Here is a 17,465-nt window from a genome sequence, read left to right as displayed (position 1 = left end):
CAGGCTGCAGGTTTAGGGTCGTCATCCAGCTGGAAGGTCAACCTCTGCTCAAGTCCATAGCAATTTTTCTTCCAGCATTGCCATGTCAGCCGGTCCCTGCACTGCAGAGATAATATTAAATCAATCATGTTTTTATGTTTTTTTACGTCACAGAAACTATTTAATCGGTCTGTTGGACCAATTCCATTTGTTAGCTTCACGTTTTTACTTAACAAGGACGTAAAAATGAAGGTGTTGCTCTTTTAACTTCAGTTAAATTGAGATAGGATCACAGTTTTCGTCAGCTGCTCTAAGTGTCCTTTGTGATGCTGTTAGTTCAATAATGTGCTCTAACCAAATATAAATGCTTTACAGAACAGCTCTACTTATTGAAGTATTTGTATTAAAGAAAATAGCTGAAAACCCTTTTTAATCATTTCCTTCCACTTCACAATTATGCACTACTTTGTCATAGTCGATCCCGTTAAATCCATTAAAATGCATTGATGCTTGTGTGCACAGATATTAAATTCATATTGTCTTTTATTTTTAATAAGATCCTGACTGTAACATGTCCCGCATGACGCATAACACCTGACAGAAGCTCTTCTTTACAGGATTTTCTGTCACTCAAATCCGTCTCTTGTTCTGTTGCATGGCGTTTAACACACTCTCATATCTGGTAACCAGAGTGTGTTACATCTGTGGTTTGCAAGGGTGGTATGTAATGTTGCAGCTGACTGAATCTTAATTTCCCAAGAAAGGGCTAAAAAGATAGAGCTCCTCAGAACGGAGCCAGCACAGCGGTGTCCTCGAAGCAAACGTCTTAATTCATCTTCATTACACACTCTGAGAGCTGCGTTGGGCCGTGCTGCTTTCCACTTCGCTGCCGCTCTCTGCTTTGCAACAATTTCTGTTTTGATGTGGAAGAGAGCACAGATTTTTTGACTCTATCCTCTGAACTGTGCGTTCAAATGTTTCAAGGTTTCGAATGGTAACAAAAGCAACGCCGGTGTAATGGGAGTTTAATTTCATTCGTGGTTCTGTTTTTTTGTTTGTTTTTTTGTGCAGTTATGCACACTTATGTCTTTGTTGCGAAATGAAAGCTTTATATCAATTTAAGTTACAGAAAGCACAAACATACAGATGGTAGGCTCTGCTGATGCTGGATTGATGAGGCTTCATTTTGTTGTTGTTTATACCGTTTCTGTCTGTGAGTGATAACCTTCATGTGTTTCCTTAGTCGAGATCTCGCATCAGTCTGCTCTTATTTCCACTTCAGGAAACACATAAAAGTATACAGGTACAGATGGTGAGATACCTGGCAAATTAAGCAATTTGTATTTATTGCTCTGCAGATGCTAACTAGATGGAGGTAGTAAATTATAATTTGGTTGGCAGACTGATTCTTTTCATTACTGGAAGCACCAACATCTGCAGGGCGGCGTGTTATTGCATACAAGTGGCGGCACAAAGTCGCACAGAGGGATGGAAGATTTAGAGCCTGTTTTAAAAAAGTGTTTGGGGGTGAAAACAGCATGAATTGGAGCACAAGTTAATTGAACAAAGATATGAAACTGTTCAGACCGATGACAAGCTGACAGATAACTAAAGGAAACTGTCTCATTCTGAAAAGTGTTTAGCGCTGTGGCATTTCAAAGGTTTAGACAAGTTAATTTTAGAGGGTACCACAAGGGTGTGTTGTCAGTTTTAGTGAGGAGGAAATGGAATCATTTTCCATTTTGTGATAAATTATATAAGCATTTAATTGTAAATGGACGTTATTTTCGGAAACGGCTTTCTAAGAAGACAAATTATTGATGCAAGCTTTATTATCAACGTAGGAGAATGCTTTTGACTGTCAAAGTAAAGCCTGAGAATGCAGAAACGCACAGACAAGAAGGACTAGAAGGAGGCACATCTGAAGGAAAACAGCATAGACTGAAACTGGTGAAGAAAAAGAACATTGTTGAGGACGTTGAATGTGTCGAGGTAATAACTGGGACGATTGTTATGGGCAACAGAAAACCACAGCAACCAAAAGCGAATGAAAAGCCTAAATTAATTCATCCATACATTATCTTCCACCTAATCCAGGGTTGTGTTTTGCGGGTGAAGCTGAGAACAAAATGACTCAATTTTGGTGAACTGATGTCGTCAGTTTGGCTCGACCCTTTAGGCTCCTTCACTTGGGGCAGGACTTCCTCCCCGACCCAGAGAGGGCAGCCTACACATTTGCAAATCAAGACCAAAATCAGATTTTGAGATGCTTATCATCATTTAAAAGCTGTAAGTCTCGATCTGATGAAGCCAACAGAACCAAACATTATCTAAGAGTAAAAAAAATCTTTTCTTTCACATTTCATCTGTTTTTCCTTCATCACATTTAAATGCTTCAGATAATCAAAACATTAAAAATACAATGAAAAAAGGTGAAAAAAAAAAAACGTCAAGTGGTAATGGTTGACATGTCAGCCTAGAACCAGAAGATAAACTAAGCTCTAAGAAACTGGGTGACTTTACCAAATGATATACAGTATGCCCTTTATTCATTTCCAATGTAAAGTCCAAACCATAACTTTTTTACATGTTGAGGATAGAAAGTTCTTTTTTTGAGAGCGATTCCCCATACCGACCGTTTTCAAATCCTACTGATCTGTTTCAGTTGCACCAACAGGAAGCTGTGCAGTCAAATTTTAGCAGTGATGGACGATTCTCCTTTGGCAGAAGTTGATTTGCTCTGTTGGCATTTTCTGGGTACTTCGTACTGAAAGGAGACTCAGAGCAGACCCAGAAATCAATACATTTTGATCTGGGAACGCTTCGGGATCCCCAGGATATTCTTGGAAAGTGGTTCTGAATTTTCTGAATTTTTACTCCTGCAAAGTCATCTCAGGTATGCAGAAGACAACGTATGAATAGATTGATGGATGTCGTGTTCGTGGTGCAGGTAAATCAATAAGAGCTGACCAGAGTGATGACAGAACATCATCTGAGTGGAAGATTGACGAGTCCTGGTCTGTTGGGATTACAAAGCAGGTCACTATGGCAACGAGAGGTGGGGCTCAATAAAACGTTAAATCTAAATTCCTGTCTGTAAAAAGCTAAGAAAATGAATATGAAGTGTGAATATGCAGAAAGTAAGGGAGGGGTTCATGGTTGCATGTCTCCGCCTTTCCAAAACGAAATCTGATTTACAATGACTTGTACATCTAAAACAAATTAATACTGGGTAAAAGTGCAATAGTTCTTGCCAGTCTTGCCAGAAAGCAAACTGGTAATTTAAAAAAATTACATTACAAGTAAAGTGAAATACTTAGGGCTTGTTTTTTTTTTTTTTTTTCATTTTTTATGGCTAACAAGTAAAGAAAAGTCCAGAATATCACATTCAATATTGTAATTTTGACATTCTCAGCAACAGATGTTTTGTCTGGAATGGATTTCACTCCACAGCCCTCTGTCGGCTGTTCTTATCACCTCTTCCCCGCACACTTCTTCCTTCCACTCAATTTCCCGTTGATATGCTTGGAAATATACAACTCTGTGAACAACCAGCTTCTTCAGCAATGACCTTACCTTACCCTCCTTGTGAAGGGTGTCCTGTGTGGCCTACTGACCCGCGGTGAGAGACGGTCTAAAGGCTCAGGAAACCTTTGCAGGTGTTTGGCGTTAATTAGCTGATTAGGGTTTGACACCATGAGTTTCCATTAGTGACCTCTGCTACAGTATTCTAATGTTCTGAGACACTGAAATGTTAGGTTTTATTATCTCTAAGAAATAGTCACAAAATTACAAGAAACAAAGGCTTGGTATATATCAATCTGCGTGATGATGATTCTAGATAATATATGAGTTTCACTTTCTTTCAAACCGCTTACAGTTTGTTGTCTCACTTTCTGAGATGACTGCCAAGAAACATTTCCCTTTTAGACAATAATCAAATGTCCAATACATACATAGAAGCGGGACGGTGTGTGATCCTTATGTAGTGCTGCATGTACACACTGCCTGTGTTTCTAATTAATTGGCACATTTCCTAAGGTCAAGTGCTGTAAACATGTATTTTTGCCGTTTAATAATCAAAGTCTTCAAATAAACCTCAGAGACTCTTCAAAGGTTAACATAGCAGCTCGTTTGCTTCTCAGCACAAAATAAACAAAACATATAATGATTATTTCTCGGCTCTCTTTTCTAAATTGTCCAGTTAAATAGATTTAAATGGTGTGTCTTAATCTATATTCAACTTTATTTGGGAAACAGAAATTTCAGCTAAATGAGCTCTCAAGAACAAGCCGGGCGAATTGATTGGTTTATATCTATATGCAGCATTAAGAATCAATTCCTTTGTAATGAGATTGAATCAAACGTGTGACCGTGTGTAATGTGAATGGTTGCTCCGAGTAATTAACTCACAGAGAATTACTACTCAGCCTTGCAGTTTCCTCAGAGTGCTTTGAGCTCATTGTTTAGGTGTCTGGCTAACAAATTTAAGTTCATTTCTGTTTATGGGTTTTCTCGCTGCTGAATTAGGAGGGTGTTTCTGTCTGGAATGAAACAGCAAATCCATGTTAAATTAGAAGGTATGCGGCGAGATCAAACATCAGAAATCGGGGAAAATCTTTTTAATAATAAATGTACGCAGTGCATGTGCAAAAAGTATGAATGCAGCGTTGTTAAAAAATAAAGATGTTCACATATTTTCTTTGTAAAATCATTTGTATTCAGGACGGGGGGAAAAAATCTTCCAATCATCCTGCATGAATGCTTCCCTGATATATGCACCTTTGAACAATGCAACTTTGAAGAGGAAGAGAAGCAGTGGCATTACTGACCCATAATGAGGCATAAATAAAGCCAGTCTGAGTGGGCAGCCTGATTTGCACCTAGTCAACTTTTATATGAATGCAGAAGTCTTGTGCTGCTGGTCATTTTGCTCTTGGATAAGATGGGATGAGTTCTGACCTCTGCTCCTCAGCTTCTTCCTGCCATCCAATCACAGCGAACTGAAACAGTAGGAAAAATGTATTTTTCAGGTCTACAGGCAAATGTCATCTTATTTTGGTGTCTAAAAGCATTTAAACAAAACAATTACTCAAGCTATATTGCCTTGCAAATGTATTTTCATGCCCTTAGGAACATACTTTAGTGTATTTTTGAGAGATTTTAAAGGATAAGGATGTAAACAAAACAAGGTTTTATGATTTTCTAAATTGAAATATGAAAAGAGCCATGCATTTCAATTCAGAATTGTTTACTCTAAAAACAGCACAAAAGCAAACTAACATCAGAAGTCGCCTTATAAGGCTGATGTGTTTGAGATTTCATCTCACTTTAAATAACCCTGTTCTGTGAAGCTCCAAGAGGAATATCAGTGAACAAAACCACAAATATAAAGTTGTGTCAAATTATAATGTAAGGCTAGATGTGAAACAAAATCCCAAACTATAAACGTCTCACAGAGAACTTTGTACATCAACCTAAACTGGAAGTGAAAGCCCAGAGGCTGATTGTAATTCTGGGAGAGCAGCAGAGATCGGATTAGGCAGGAAACTGAGCTGTTGGCACGTTATGGCAGCCTCCGGAACAGTCTTTCTTCAGAGGCTACTTCAGATTCACTGCAAGACTGACTGCTACTGGAGATCCTTCCTAAACAACTTTGTAACTATTCACAAATTAAACTGAATGAAACAATGTGGTGGCAGCATTGTGCTATGGGACTGCTATGCGACAAGAAGAGCAATGCAGATGGTCAGAGTTGATGGGAAGGGTTATGAAGCTAAATCTGAGACATTTCTGTCTGAAAACGTAGCTAAAAGCTGGAAGAAAAACCAAAGATTTGGGAAGAGATTCCATTACAAATCTATCATAAATAAGTTTGCTATTAAATATGTCAAAATGATTCAATGCATGTCACTACTTTTGCACAAGGCCTTGACATTTCATTCTGACAATCCATGTTTATCATCTCCCAGCTTAATCTCCATTTTGCTCCACATAGTTCAGATTGATGTCATCTGTATTCGTGTCAGAAGTTGAGTATTTCTCTGTCAGCAGGAAATGAGCGACTAATCCTCTGTCAGGATTCTCAAAAGCCTAGCTGGGGTATTGTTCTCCTTTTTGTCTGGCCAGAGGGTGGAAGCTCTGATTTTCTATTTGACAGTGAATGAATCATTCATGGAAACTGTGATCCTCAAATTAAACCTTGTTTGATTTGAAGCCATTTAACAAAGATTTCCTATGTTGCGCTCTAAGCACCAACAGACGTTCGTATGTGATGGAGGGAAGAACTGAGTGACTCTAGGTGGTGTAATGACTGGACAGCTGGTTGCCACAGTAATACCTGTAATTCAGTGTTTAATAAGCTACCTTGACAGATCACAACCAACTGCACGACTACATTTTATTGAAAGCAGGTGTGTTTAAAATTTTCTGGTCCACTTGGCATTCACATATGCACTCGAATCACATCCGAGTTCACTTCAACCCAACTGAGACTTTTAGGGGAACCACAAAGGAACCAGGACTTTCAACACAAATGAACTAAAGTTTGTTTAAAGCAAACTAAACAGGCCTGGTGTGAAAGAACCCCAAAACATTAATGAGCGAGTTTGATGTGGACGAACTGTAGTGGCCTGACATCCTTGGGATGAAATAGATACTGTGTGTGAAGCCTACTTCTCCAACATCGGTGTCTTCTGTATGAACAGCAAGGGACTCCAACAGACACCCTCAAAAGTTTTGTAGACTGCATTCCTAGATGAATGGAAGCTGTTTCAGATACAAAGAATGGTGCAAGAAAATATTAAAGCCTTTGGAATAAAAACTGAAAACTCATTAAAGTTCCTGTGTGTGTAAAGCCAATACTATTGGAAATATAGTGTTTACAATTAATCTTAGCCATCTAAGCTACAGCTTGCTTTTTCATCAGTGTAATATCATCACTTTCAAGTGACAGTTGGTCAATAATGTTTTGCTTCAGGTTTTTTGCAGCCGTAGAGACCAGAAGCTCAGTGGGGCTTTTATTTCAAACAAAACCTGGACTTCAACTTCTGTTGCTGTATTTTGTTCAGAACTCTGTTACCAGGGACCATGTGGGCTCCTAAGTACGAGCAAATCTGAATCTATAAATTTTACATTGTGATTTAACTAAACCAAATTGCCATTTTCACATCTCAGCAGCTTTAAGCAGTGGAGCTGCCCTCACTTGACTGAAAGTGCAGCTGTCAGCTCAGCTGGGATTCAGTCCTAATCTGTTAACCCTGAAAGCAGAATCTGAGTACGCTGCTGAAAGGACAACAGTTTGAATCCAAGTGGAATGCTAGAGCATACAGACTTTTGTTATTTTACGCTTTATAGCTCATATTGTTAGGATACAATAAAATTACTAAGTAAAAAAACAAACTTCTACGAACGGCATTTCCTGTAGAAAAGATTAAAGGGGAAAATTTAAAGGGGCTGGTAACTGGGTTGATCTGACGCTGATAAACTTGCAAATCATGTAGCAAAAATCTGGGAAGGTTCTCTGACAGGAGTGAGAAGCCAGTGTGCTAATGGGAAAGGTGCTACATGATATACGTTACAGAAGCCAATTAAAATACATTTGTTTCTACTTTCTGGTTTCAGTCGTTTGCTAACAGATTCCACAAAGTAATGTCTCTGCTATCTGCAATGGTGACCAAACTCTCGTAGCAATTTTGGGAGTTGTTAGAGCTCCTGCTTGAACTAATGAGTACGAGAAAAAGAGCTCTTCACTTTGGTAAGGTGACAGTAAAAAAATAATGTCTACATATGTGGAAACAGGATTCTGTCCCAACATTTGCTTTGTGGATGGAAGAAAGGTTTAACATAACTGCTTCTTAAGAAACAGAGACTGCATAATGACAGAGGAGCTCAGTTTAATCAGACATGACTTTACTCTGAAACAAGAGAGCTTCAGCAACCTTATGAAACTCACTACAGCAGTTTGAACCTTTCAAATCCTTCTGTCTCTGTTTTTATTAATGGAGGTTTATAGCGCATGCATATGCACTTTGCTTAGTTTGTGAAGTGTTCGGATGTGTGTTCTTATGTTTTTATGACACTCTTAAAAACTAATAACCATATTTAATTTAAAGGCTGAAGCTGTGGGGAAAGCAGAGGAGATCTGGAAGGGAAACTTGAGAGAAAAGCAAAAATGAAGAAATAACATTAAGAAACACAAGAGTGACCAATAATTCACAAAGTAAGCAGATGACAGTGCACAAGAGAATATATCAAAGTAGAAGATGAATTAAGTATTAAAACTTTAAACCAAGGCTTCCAAACTCCACTTCACAGGGCTTCAACTTTTAGATCAGCTTCATCACAACTGAATCAAATAATTCGGTCATTAGCTGGTCTCTAGACCGTAACTGCATGCTGAGGAGATAATTAGGTCATTTAATACGTTCATCGGGTCATCCCGTTTCTTTCCCTTTCATGTTTTTGAAAAGATTTTAAATCACAAAACAGTTTGAAGAAAAACTGTTGTGGTTTTCAAAACAAATTTTTAAAAATGTCGAAAAAGTGTTTCACCAGTAACTGACCAGCCAAAAAACTAATCAGCCAAAAACAAAAAGAAACGCTAATAAAGTTCTCAGTGCAGGATGAGCAAATCTAAAGCAAATCCTCACTTCTCTCTGCTCACCCAAGTTTCAAACCTCTCAGGTGCCTGAGCAACCACTACATTCATCTTGTGTTGGTGGTTAGGGGTATTTTTGGGGCTCATAACAGCAGAATGTCTGTGTCTCAACCAGTGGAGTCAGCACGCTGCTATCTGCACTGCTAAAATAACACACTCCGACTCCATTCAGCTGTGATTGCAAATAACAATCATAATTACCATGGCATAATCATATCCCTTAGCAATGACTGTCACCAGAGAAATACAATTTCTCTAATGTCACAACAAATCAGCTGGTTTCAAGAAAGGGGGCCAGCAGAAAGCAGGCGGGTTTGGACTTCATAATTGGGAAGATTCTCTGTTGTGCGTTGTGTAATTTTCAGTCCTGAAACAGCCCAGCCGGAATCCTTTGCTTGGTTCCGTAATTTATAACTAAATATTTGGAAGACATTTACCTATTGTTATCTTTAATCCCTCCCCAAAAAATCAGGCGAAAAGAATTCAGTCATTCTTCCAGCTCCGTAGTTTATCGTTTCACCGCCCCCAAACAAACACGATTCAGGATTCCTCTAAAGAAAGAAGGGCTGCTGGGTGCTGCCAGTCACCCTGCTCCCTTTTTCTGAGAGGATTCCTTCTCATCTCCCAGGTGGCGTCCCATTTGTCCTGGAGTAATTCATTACCTGTTCATTCAGTAGTGACAACCCGTCAATTCCATCTGGCTGTGCGGTCTCCTGGGGGCCCACTAGCCCTCATATAATAAGGACAGCCACCAGGAAACATATTTGCTCACCCATTACCTCAATAACTATGTAATGATTGATTCCTTGTTGGATCATCCATGTTTCACAGCACAGCCAAGAGACGATTAAACGAGAGAGGCAGTGCTCACTCCAGTTATTCCCAATGACAGATATAAGAGCCAAGCGTATGACCAAGAATTTGTGACCCGGACAGGTAATGTTTCACCAGGCGAAGTGTTTGTGAAGGTCTTCCTTTGTTAAATGAAGATTAATACATACAGATTTATTTTAAAATGAAAAATCTAGAAAAAATCTCCACTTTTTACCTTAATTATCCCCAACTAAAAACTATTTTCCTGGTGGCTAAATGCAGTGGCTTTTAAGAATATGTACACTTGTTCCACTTGTTTCTTAAAGTTGCAACAATAAACTTGAAATGAATTTGACTGTTTCTGAACTACACAAAACACAAAGAAGAGAAAGTAAAGATAAAAAACAAATGATCTTTGTTTTTTAAGCCCTGTTTGTTCAATACTCTAGTGTCTTTTGCCATGTCACCATCAGCTTTCCACATTTAGAAGCTGCATATTTCTGTTTGATTTTCTTGAACAATTTAAAACCATATGTCAATTTTAGTCGAGTTTAAAATTTTGCTATAATTTGTGCTGATGTGTCACAGAAACAATCTTGAAGGTGACCTTCTATGCTTCCTTGAACAGGTCAGGGTAGATCTATGGGCAACACAAAAACAGGTTCTTTACAGTTTCTGCACCAAATCATTCTTAGATGACGAGATTTTGGTCTCAACAGTTATGCCTGTATTAGCAGCTCTAGTTCTGTAGCTTATTGTACTTTTACACCAGTTGGTATGAGTTAAGTCAAAACAGGAAAATACTCAGCCAGAAGTTCTCTTTTAACATATGATGAATGACAGGAGCAAAGCGAATCCATCCAAGGACACGATGGTATTTAGCAGGGCTACAACACTGTGACAGCCTAACTGATAGGGCCACCTCAGGAGACGTTTTGTAGTCACCCACAGCAGACAGCACCCACCCGGGGTATCGCTTCAGAGGCCGGCAGCTGCGCCTGGCAGTCAGACACACACTGTTTCCCCTTCCCTGTGGTAAGCCTGAGAGATGCACTTTCTACCCTGGACTTACATTTTCAATCAAATTTGCCCTTGATCACATTGAATTCACTCGCCAAATCTGGACAAACATAAAAGGCTTCCCGTGGTGCCAATCACGTAATATTTTAGGAGTGCAACTTTCACTTTCATCTGGAGTGATTTTTAGTGGATGCAACAGTGGATTAAGTCTGTAAAAGCCCAGTATGAAAATGTTTCTGGCACAGCACTGGGAAGAGATACTGACACCCCTGGATTCCAGTCACAGCCACGAAATAAGAGTCAAAGTCTTAAACCTCTAAAACGTTTTAATGAAATGTCTGAAGATATTGAAGAACTAAAAAAATAGTGTAAACGCAATCACAGTTATTGTTATTCATTAAAAAAGTTTGACTATCCAATTTTCAGTCAACACTGAAACTCAAATTACATTTATAAACAATCTGGAACCTTTTAATACCTCTACACAGTTTGGTTCTGTCACTATTCCACTAGTCTTTGTACAGAAGTGCTTATGCAACTGCACATTTCAGCTTTAGAGAGGTTTTCAATGGATTTAAGGTCAGACCCCGTTGCTGGCATGTTTTAAATGGGTCACCCTTTTCTCTCTGACCCTTCCTTTGTGCGGATGGAGTTGTTCTTTGGGCTGTAACACTAAAAGGCATGAAGGCCTTCACCTTTTCTCAAACTGAGTGACGCATCTCAGATTAAAGTGTCTGGATTTATTATTTCCCTTTGATGCTCCCAGTGCATCCAGAAACATCGATACATCCTGCAGAAATATCTTCTCTGTTTTGGATACACATACAACATACAGTAAGGTTCATAAGGGGTTAAGCACAACGAGGCTTCCTGATATGTCTAAAAAACATGATTTTTCAAGAAAGAAGAACTTTAAAAAGCCCTGCTCGCAATGACTACATACACAGGAATGTCTTAATATCAAAACATTCAATACAGATCCTTGCAATACAGTGGAGCAGGACCTATTTGTGGTTTTCATCATGGAGAATATCTAAAGTGTTTGAAAGAAAATGCAGCTAGGGAAGCTGAAATGCTCAGGCGCAATGCTACTATATAAGCTTTTACCTTGTATTTGTAAAGTAGCCAATCATGAAGCACTTTTTTATTTTCCTGTTGATATTTCTTTCTTCAACTTCCCAGATTGCTCATGACCAAATATGGAAATTAAGTGATGTGACACCATGCAGTGAGTGGTAGCAACTGTCAGAACTGCATACTACTTCCTGCTAATGCTACTTTACTTGCTGAGGAATTGGCAACAGTGAGAACAAATGCAGATATGAGCTTCTGTAGCCGCGCTTTTTATCTGTGCATATTGATGCATATTACGGTATATTTGGTGTTGGACAATTGTAGGCACTACTAACTAAAAAGTTAGTTGCACTGACCAGCACTAATTATAAACATTAGTTCTGCTAACGCTAAAGCATGCTGTACTAATGGTCAAGTGCTAACTTCAATTCAAATTATACCCTCCCTTGAAAGACAACAACTAATTCTCTAGAATTACTAATTTTCTTATTATGCCCTCAGATGTTGTATTTAGTTTTTGTTCCCTTTCTGTGTTTTATTTTACTTCTGTATGATTCTTGTTTGAAACAAAGTTATTGGGGGAAAAAGAGAGGAGCAAATTTGAGAAGAAACAGAGCTGCTGTGTAGACAGTCTTTACCCACTTCAAAAACAGCACTAAAATATAAACGTGTAACTTAATGGAGATTTCCTAAGGTTTACAAAACAGCAAAGCAAATTAGTATTTCAGAATTTACCTTGCAAAATAATTTAGGAGAAGCTAAGTGCGCAAAATGTTTTCACAGCTAACAAATTGCTAAATGAGAAATCCACTAATGGCACATTAGCAGATTGATGGAAAAGTGCCATGTGTTAGTGTGTGAATTATTAAAATAGGTGGCCATAAGAGTTATTAGAGCGGGTCCCACTTATCCAAAGAGTCTATCTATTATCCATCTATTACAGGAAACCTGATAGCAAGCTGCCCCTGCACATACCAGGGATCTACTGTTTTATAATATTCACAACTCTGCAACTCTTCCACTCATTGTTGCTTTACTTAATTGTTTTATTGGGATTTTATGGGGTAGATTAACACAAAGCAGTTTATGATTATGAAGTGGAAGAAAAATGATAAAACTATTGAAAATAAAAATCAGTAATGTATTCTGGCATTCTTCTGGCGTAAAGCAAAACATACTGCTGGTCTACTGCATAAAATATACAACATTTTGTGACCTGTCAAAATCTAAAATATTTAAAAGTTAATACCTTACAAGAATCTGTAAAGCTTTTATTTTACTTAGTAAAACCCTCCATCCTTCCATTTTGTTGGTCAGCAATATAAGACGCTCATTTAATTTAAGGAGTCCAACCAATGGACAGTGTTTTACTCAGCCATTACGCTAAATGTCTACCTTATTGTTAGGAGCATTTTGCTGATGTCTTGGTTTTCTCGTTTAGGAGACAGCATTTAAATCTCTCCCTATCCTGCCTGTGCTGCACACCGCACCCTGCAGATAGATGCATGCACACAGGCAGCATTTTTCTGATTCTTTTTGCTCCCAGGACCGTGCATCTGGGACGTGTTCCAGCTCGACTAAAACTGATTAATAGTGGCTTTAATACCACAGAATGCTGATTGCAAACCCGGCATCTGCGTGTCCTGAAACATGCTCCTTCCAGTCTCATCATCGGGATGTGTGTTTTGGCGAAGTTAATGAATAAGTCATTAGGAGGTGACTATGATTGATGGGTTAGAAACAAACAAGCTAATATCAGCTGCTGCTGGAATCAGAGTCGAGACTATTCTGCAAACTCCAGGTGAAGCAACTGCAGACAGTGCAATGATTTCACCATATGTGCTTTTGTTTGCCTTTGTTACAGAGTGTGATTTTGTTATTAAAAAGTGTCATTTTTTCTGTTTTATTAGTTAACGTGCAGATTTATTGTCTCTTTCCTTGCATTCATTCTTTTGCTTTTTACTTGAACTTGGCTAAAAATTCTCAATGACAAAACAAAGAGCTTCAGACTATTTACTTTCACCAATTATGTTGTGAAAAACTGCAGATTACTCAGCGTGTAGGGCAAAACACGTGTAGGCTTTCCTCAAATATGAATCTTCAAATGCATTAACTGTTTTTCTTAATTTTGCTTTAGTCAAAGCAACTTGTTATTTCAGCCAGTTGTGACCCAGAATCTCATATTTTTGTGCTGCACTAAAGGCCATAATTATTCATACCCCTGTCCAACTTAAAATAAAAATGATTTCCATTTAATAATTGGATTTGTTTCTGACAGAAAATGAGATGGGGTTTCATTTCTGCGGTATCGTCGTGGTTCTGGTGCTGAAAGCTGATGGATCAATAATGGTTCTGTATTTTGATTTCACCTCATGGTTTTCTTTTGCACAGAATAAGAACATAAAATCAGGGAAATGCCTTTCTTCTGTATTTTTAAATGAGCAAACTTAAAAATCAATTTAAACTTTTGAATAAATGTATTGCTGCAGTTATTTTGTTTGTTCCTCAGGTTATTAATTATTTAATCTGTTGCTGTAGAGCAAAGATAGACTGACTGTTTCTGTTAGGCTTTATATTTGTTTTGTGTGTTGCTTAGTTAATTATTTGTGAATACACAGTGATTTGATTAATAATAAATGCAATTTCTAAATCCAACAAGAACACAAGTACAGGTTTATTTTATTTAACACTTTTTTTTTTTACACCAATTCTGGTTTATTTAGATTGCTCTCTGATATTTCAAAACCTGCTTTTTGGATTTACTCAGGTTTTATTTGATGATATGAACAAAAAAGCAAAAACAGAAAAAGTTTTTAAGGTGGCAAAAACGTTTTCCTCAATATTCATCCCCCAGACTGAGATTTGATAGATTATGATACAGATTTTTCAAATACATCTGCTTAATGTTGCTACAAACATTGCAGATAATAAAACTTGGTGTGGAATGTTATAGGAAAAACATGGAGCTACTTCAAATATTTCAGACAATTTGACTCTCAAAAACATTCCTATGTCTGACAGCAAAGAATATTTTTTAACATTCGTTTGGAAAATGACAGGCTTCTATCATTTCCTGAACATTTGTTGGATTCCGCAGTGGGCAACTCCTCAGGTCGGGGTTTTGAGAAAAGCATAAATATTTGATCATTTCAGTCCCCTAAGTTCAAGTTTAGCTTGGGATCAGATTAATTTTTGCTTCACTGAACTGCAAACCAGCAAACAAAGTAAAAACTTAGAAAACAGAAGCTGAACAGTGACAGAACATAATTCTTTTTGACAGTCTGCTTGTGCATGTTTGAAAACATATTCTGTATTCATCGTCCCTCCGCCTGATTTGTTATTGCATTTGTCTTTTCAGAAGATGCTGTTGAGATTTAAAATACCCCCTAGACTCTGAGGGATATGAAAATCTCGAAACGTGTTTTACAGTAGTGCAAACTCAACATTTTGCCCTCCCTAGGCTATAATACAGCAGTGAAAGGTAATAAGCTCCTCTAAAGACAAGAATTCATGCAGAGACCAGCTGCTGAAATAGCTTTGAGTTGCATTACCGCCCGGCCCTTCAGCCGAACAATTTCCAATGAGTTACAGCTTTGTAAAACATAAACTCATAAAAAATTCTTACCCAGCTTTTTAAAGTGTCAATAAAATCTTGTGGAGTACTCTGCAGTCGTCTCCAACTAATACGTACAACCAAAGTGGTGCCGGTGAAGCGTGAGGATTTTAAAGGTTGCTGGTTGAAATCCTCAGATAAATTCAGACACAAACAACTATAGTGTCCTCTGGAGTGACTTTCCCAAGCCCTGAATGTTAATCCTGTCCCACACTGTGGCAGCACTGGAGAGCTTCCAGCTGTAACTGTGTTGGGAGCTGGTCGAGTGTGAAATAAGCATCGCAGGAAGTGTTTCTGCACACAGAAAACACTGGCAGAACAAGTAAAGCTTTATTTAAGACTTAATCAAAGCAAAACACACTCACAATTAACACTGATATCGATCATAGTTTGGCATCGGCAGATCTCAGGTTGGGGTGAGGGATGCAAATTCTAGTTGCTTTATTTTACAAGATATAGTGTGAAGGTTCCCTTTAAACAAAGCTGCAATGACCCATTTGAGTAAAACTACCAAAGGTTTCCATAGAGACTCCTTTTAATGAGATGTACTAACACAAAGTTTTTACTGTTAAACATGAAATGTTGGATTTAAAAAATAAAAAAAAATCAGCCATATAAGCTGCTGGGAAGAATGAAGAGATTTAAACAAACTACCCCGAGAATTATAACAACGGAAGCAAAGTTACAAGTTCTATGAATGGTGAAGGCTCAAAGCTAATGTTTTCCTCTACAGTTAGGCACAATAAGCATAAATAAATAAAGTCAGATTTACTCAAACCTGCCTCAGGAATTATTAAGTACCTCACAGTGGGAATCCACAGACCCTGACAAAATCAACCTTGGCAGTTTCTGGGCTCTGGAACAAGACTGTGCCTGGCAAATGTATTCATATCCCTCAACGCCTTCTCCACCACGTGAAGGGAGAAAAATAGAAACCAAACACCGCCCTGAATTCACCCTCCCTGTGGGGAAAACATGGCTTTGGCAGCATCATGCTGTGCAGATGAAAGCTGGCCAGTGTTGACGGGAAGATGCGTGAAGCTGGTTATAGAGCAACCCTGAAAGAACATTGTTAGAGACAAGTGTCCCAACCTGTCCACTTGGTTAGATAATACTATATGGATTATTATCCCTTTAATTCAAGGGATGATTATTACAAAATTGCAAAAGAGGGAATCATTCACAATACTCCACATGTAGAGTAAATCCTCTCCGACTATGTTGCCAGGTCAGGACATGTGAGATTAAGACATGCTAAAATCTCCAAATACTTCAGATCCCCTCCAAGTGTTTATACCAAGCTACTTTAATCATTCAAACACCAAGTACACCTGAACATGCATTAATACGCACAGTGGAAACCATATTAGTGTCACAGCAGAAACTAATACCTACAGTCTCCCTTTATGTGTGCTCTGGCTGAGGGTACACAATCTGTGGTGAGGAAAATGAATGGTAAGTACTTTTATTGCTCTTTATCTCATTCAGAGGACTCTAAAGCGCTTTTACATGACTACATTCAGTCATTCGCACATGCTGGTAGGCTTACACTGTAGACACAGTTGCCCTGCGGCAGTCTGACGGAAGACTGCCCTGTGAGGCTACCATGTACCGGTGTCACACGGCCCTTTGACCACCAGCAGACAAGACGGGTAAAGTGTCTTGCCAACGGACGCAAAGACTGAGATTGGTCCAGCAACACGTTGGTTACAGGGCAAACTCATACCTTCTGTTTTATTTAGTTGAATTCAATGTGAAACTGCACATTGTGTGCCACGCTGTCAGCTACACAAACAGACAAGGATGCAAACCAAACTTGTCATTTTATCGTTTACCCTGTGATGACTGTCATCCAAGACGATGGATGACAGTCACCAGTCGTAAGGACTGGCAGCCCTTGGTGGATTTGCAACCAACGCTTTTTACAAAGTAAGAAGATTAACAGTCATGTACGATGAGTAAGATGCAGTCAAATATTGCATGATAGAGAAGGTATGGATAGAGGTCATGTCTATATTGGCACAACATCCATTCAATACTCCTGATCCTCACTTCCGATGTCCATCATGGAGCTTCAACATGATTAGCTATTGTAGCTAATTTGCATATTACCGGGAAGTAATTTGGATTAATTTTCCGTGGAAAAATTAACCAATAGGTGAGTCCATGAACACGCAGGGGTTCACTGTGCTCAAAACACTGTTAGTGGAGCTAAAGGTGGTTCTTCAAGCTATTGACTCAGCAGACTTAATCTGAGCAAGAATCTGTTCATTTATCCCTTTACTTCTAATTATTGCACTCTATATG

The 17,465-nt window shown here is 38.5% G+C and overlaps 1 long non-coding RNA gene across 1 annotated transcript; it reads right to left on the bottom strand.

Moving 5' to 3' along the window:
* Positions 1-4,852: 4,852 nt before the first annotated feature.
* On the bottom strand, positions 4,853-15,374 carry LOC107838420 (uncharacterized). The gene is made up of 2 exons (XR_001664478.1): positions 15,171-15,374; positions 4,853-4,982 (listed from the first exon to the last, which is right to left on the bottom strand). It is a non-coding gene; the product is annotated as an uncharacterized LOC107838420 (long non-coding RNA).
* Positions 15,375-17,465: the final 2,091 nt, after the last annotated feature.

This window comes from Poecilia formosa, unplaced genomic scaffold, assembly GCF_000485575.1.
Source record: "Poecilia formosa unplaced genomic scaffold, Poecilia_formosa-5.1.2 Scaffold252, whole genome shotgun sequence".
Classification (NCBI taxonomy): domain Eukaryota; kingdom Metazoa; phylum Chordata; class Actinopteri; order Cyprinodontiformes; family Poeciliidae; genus Poecilia; species Poecilia formosa.
The sequence above is the reverse complement of the archived record's forward strand: the minus strand, read 5'-3'. Positions and strand labels throughout refer to the sequence as shown.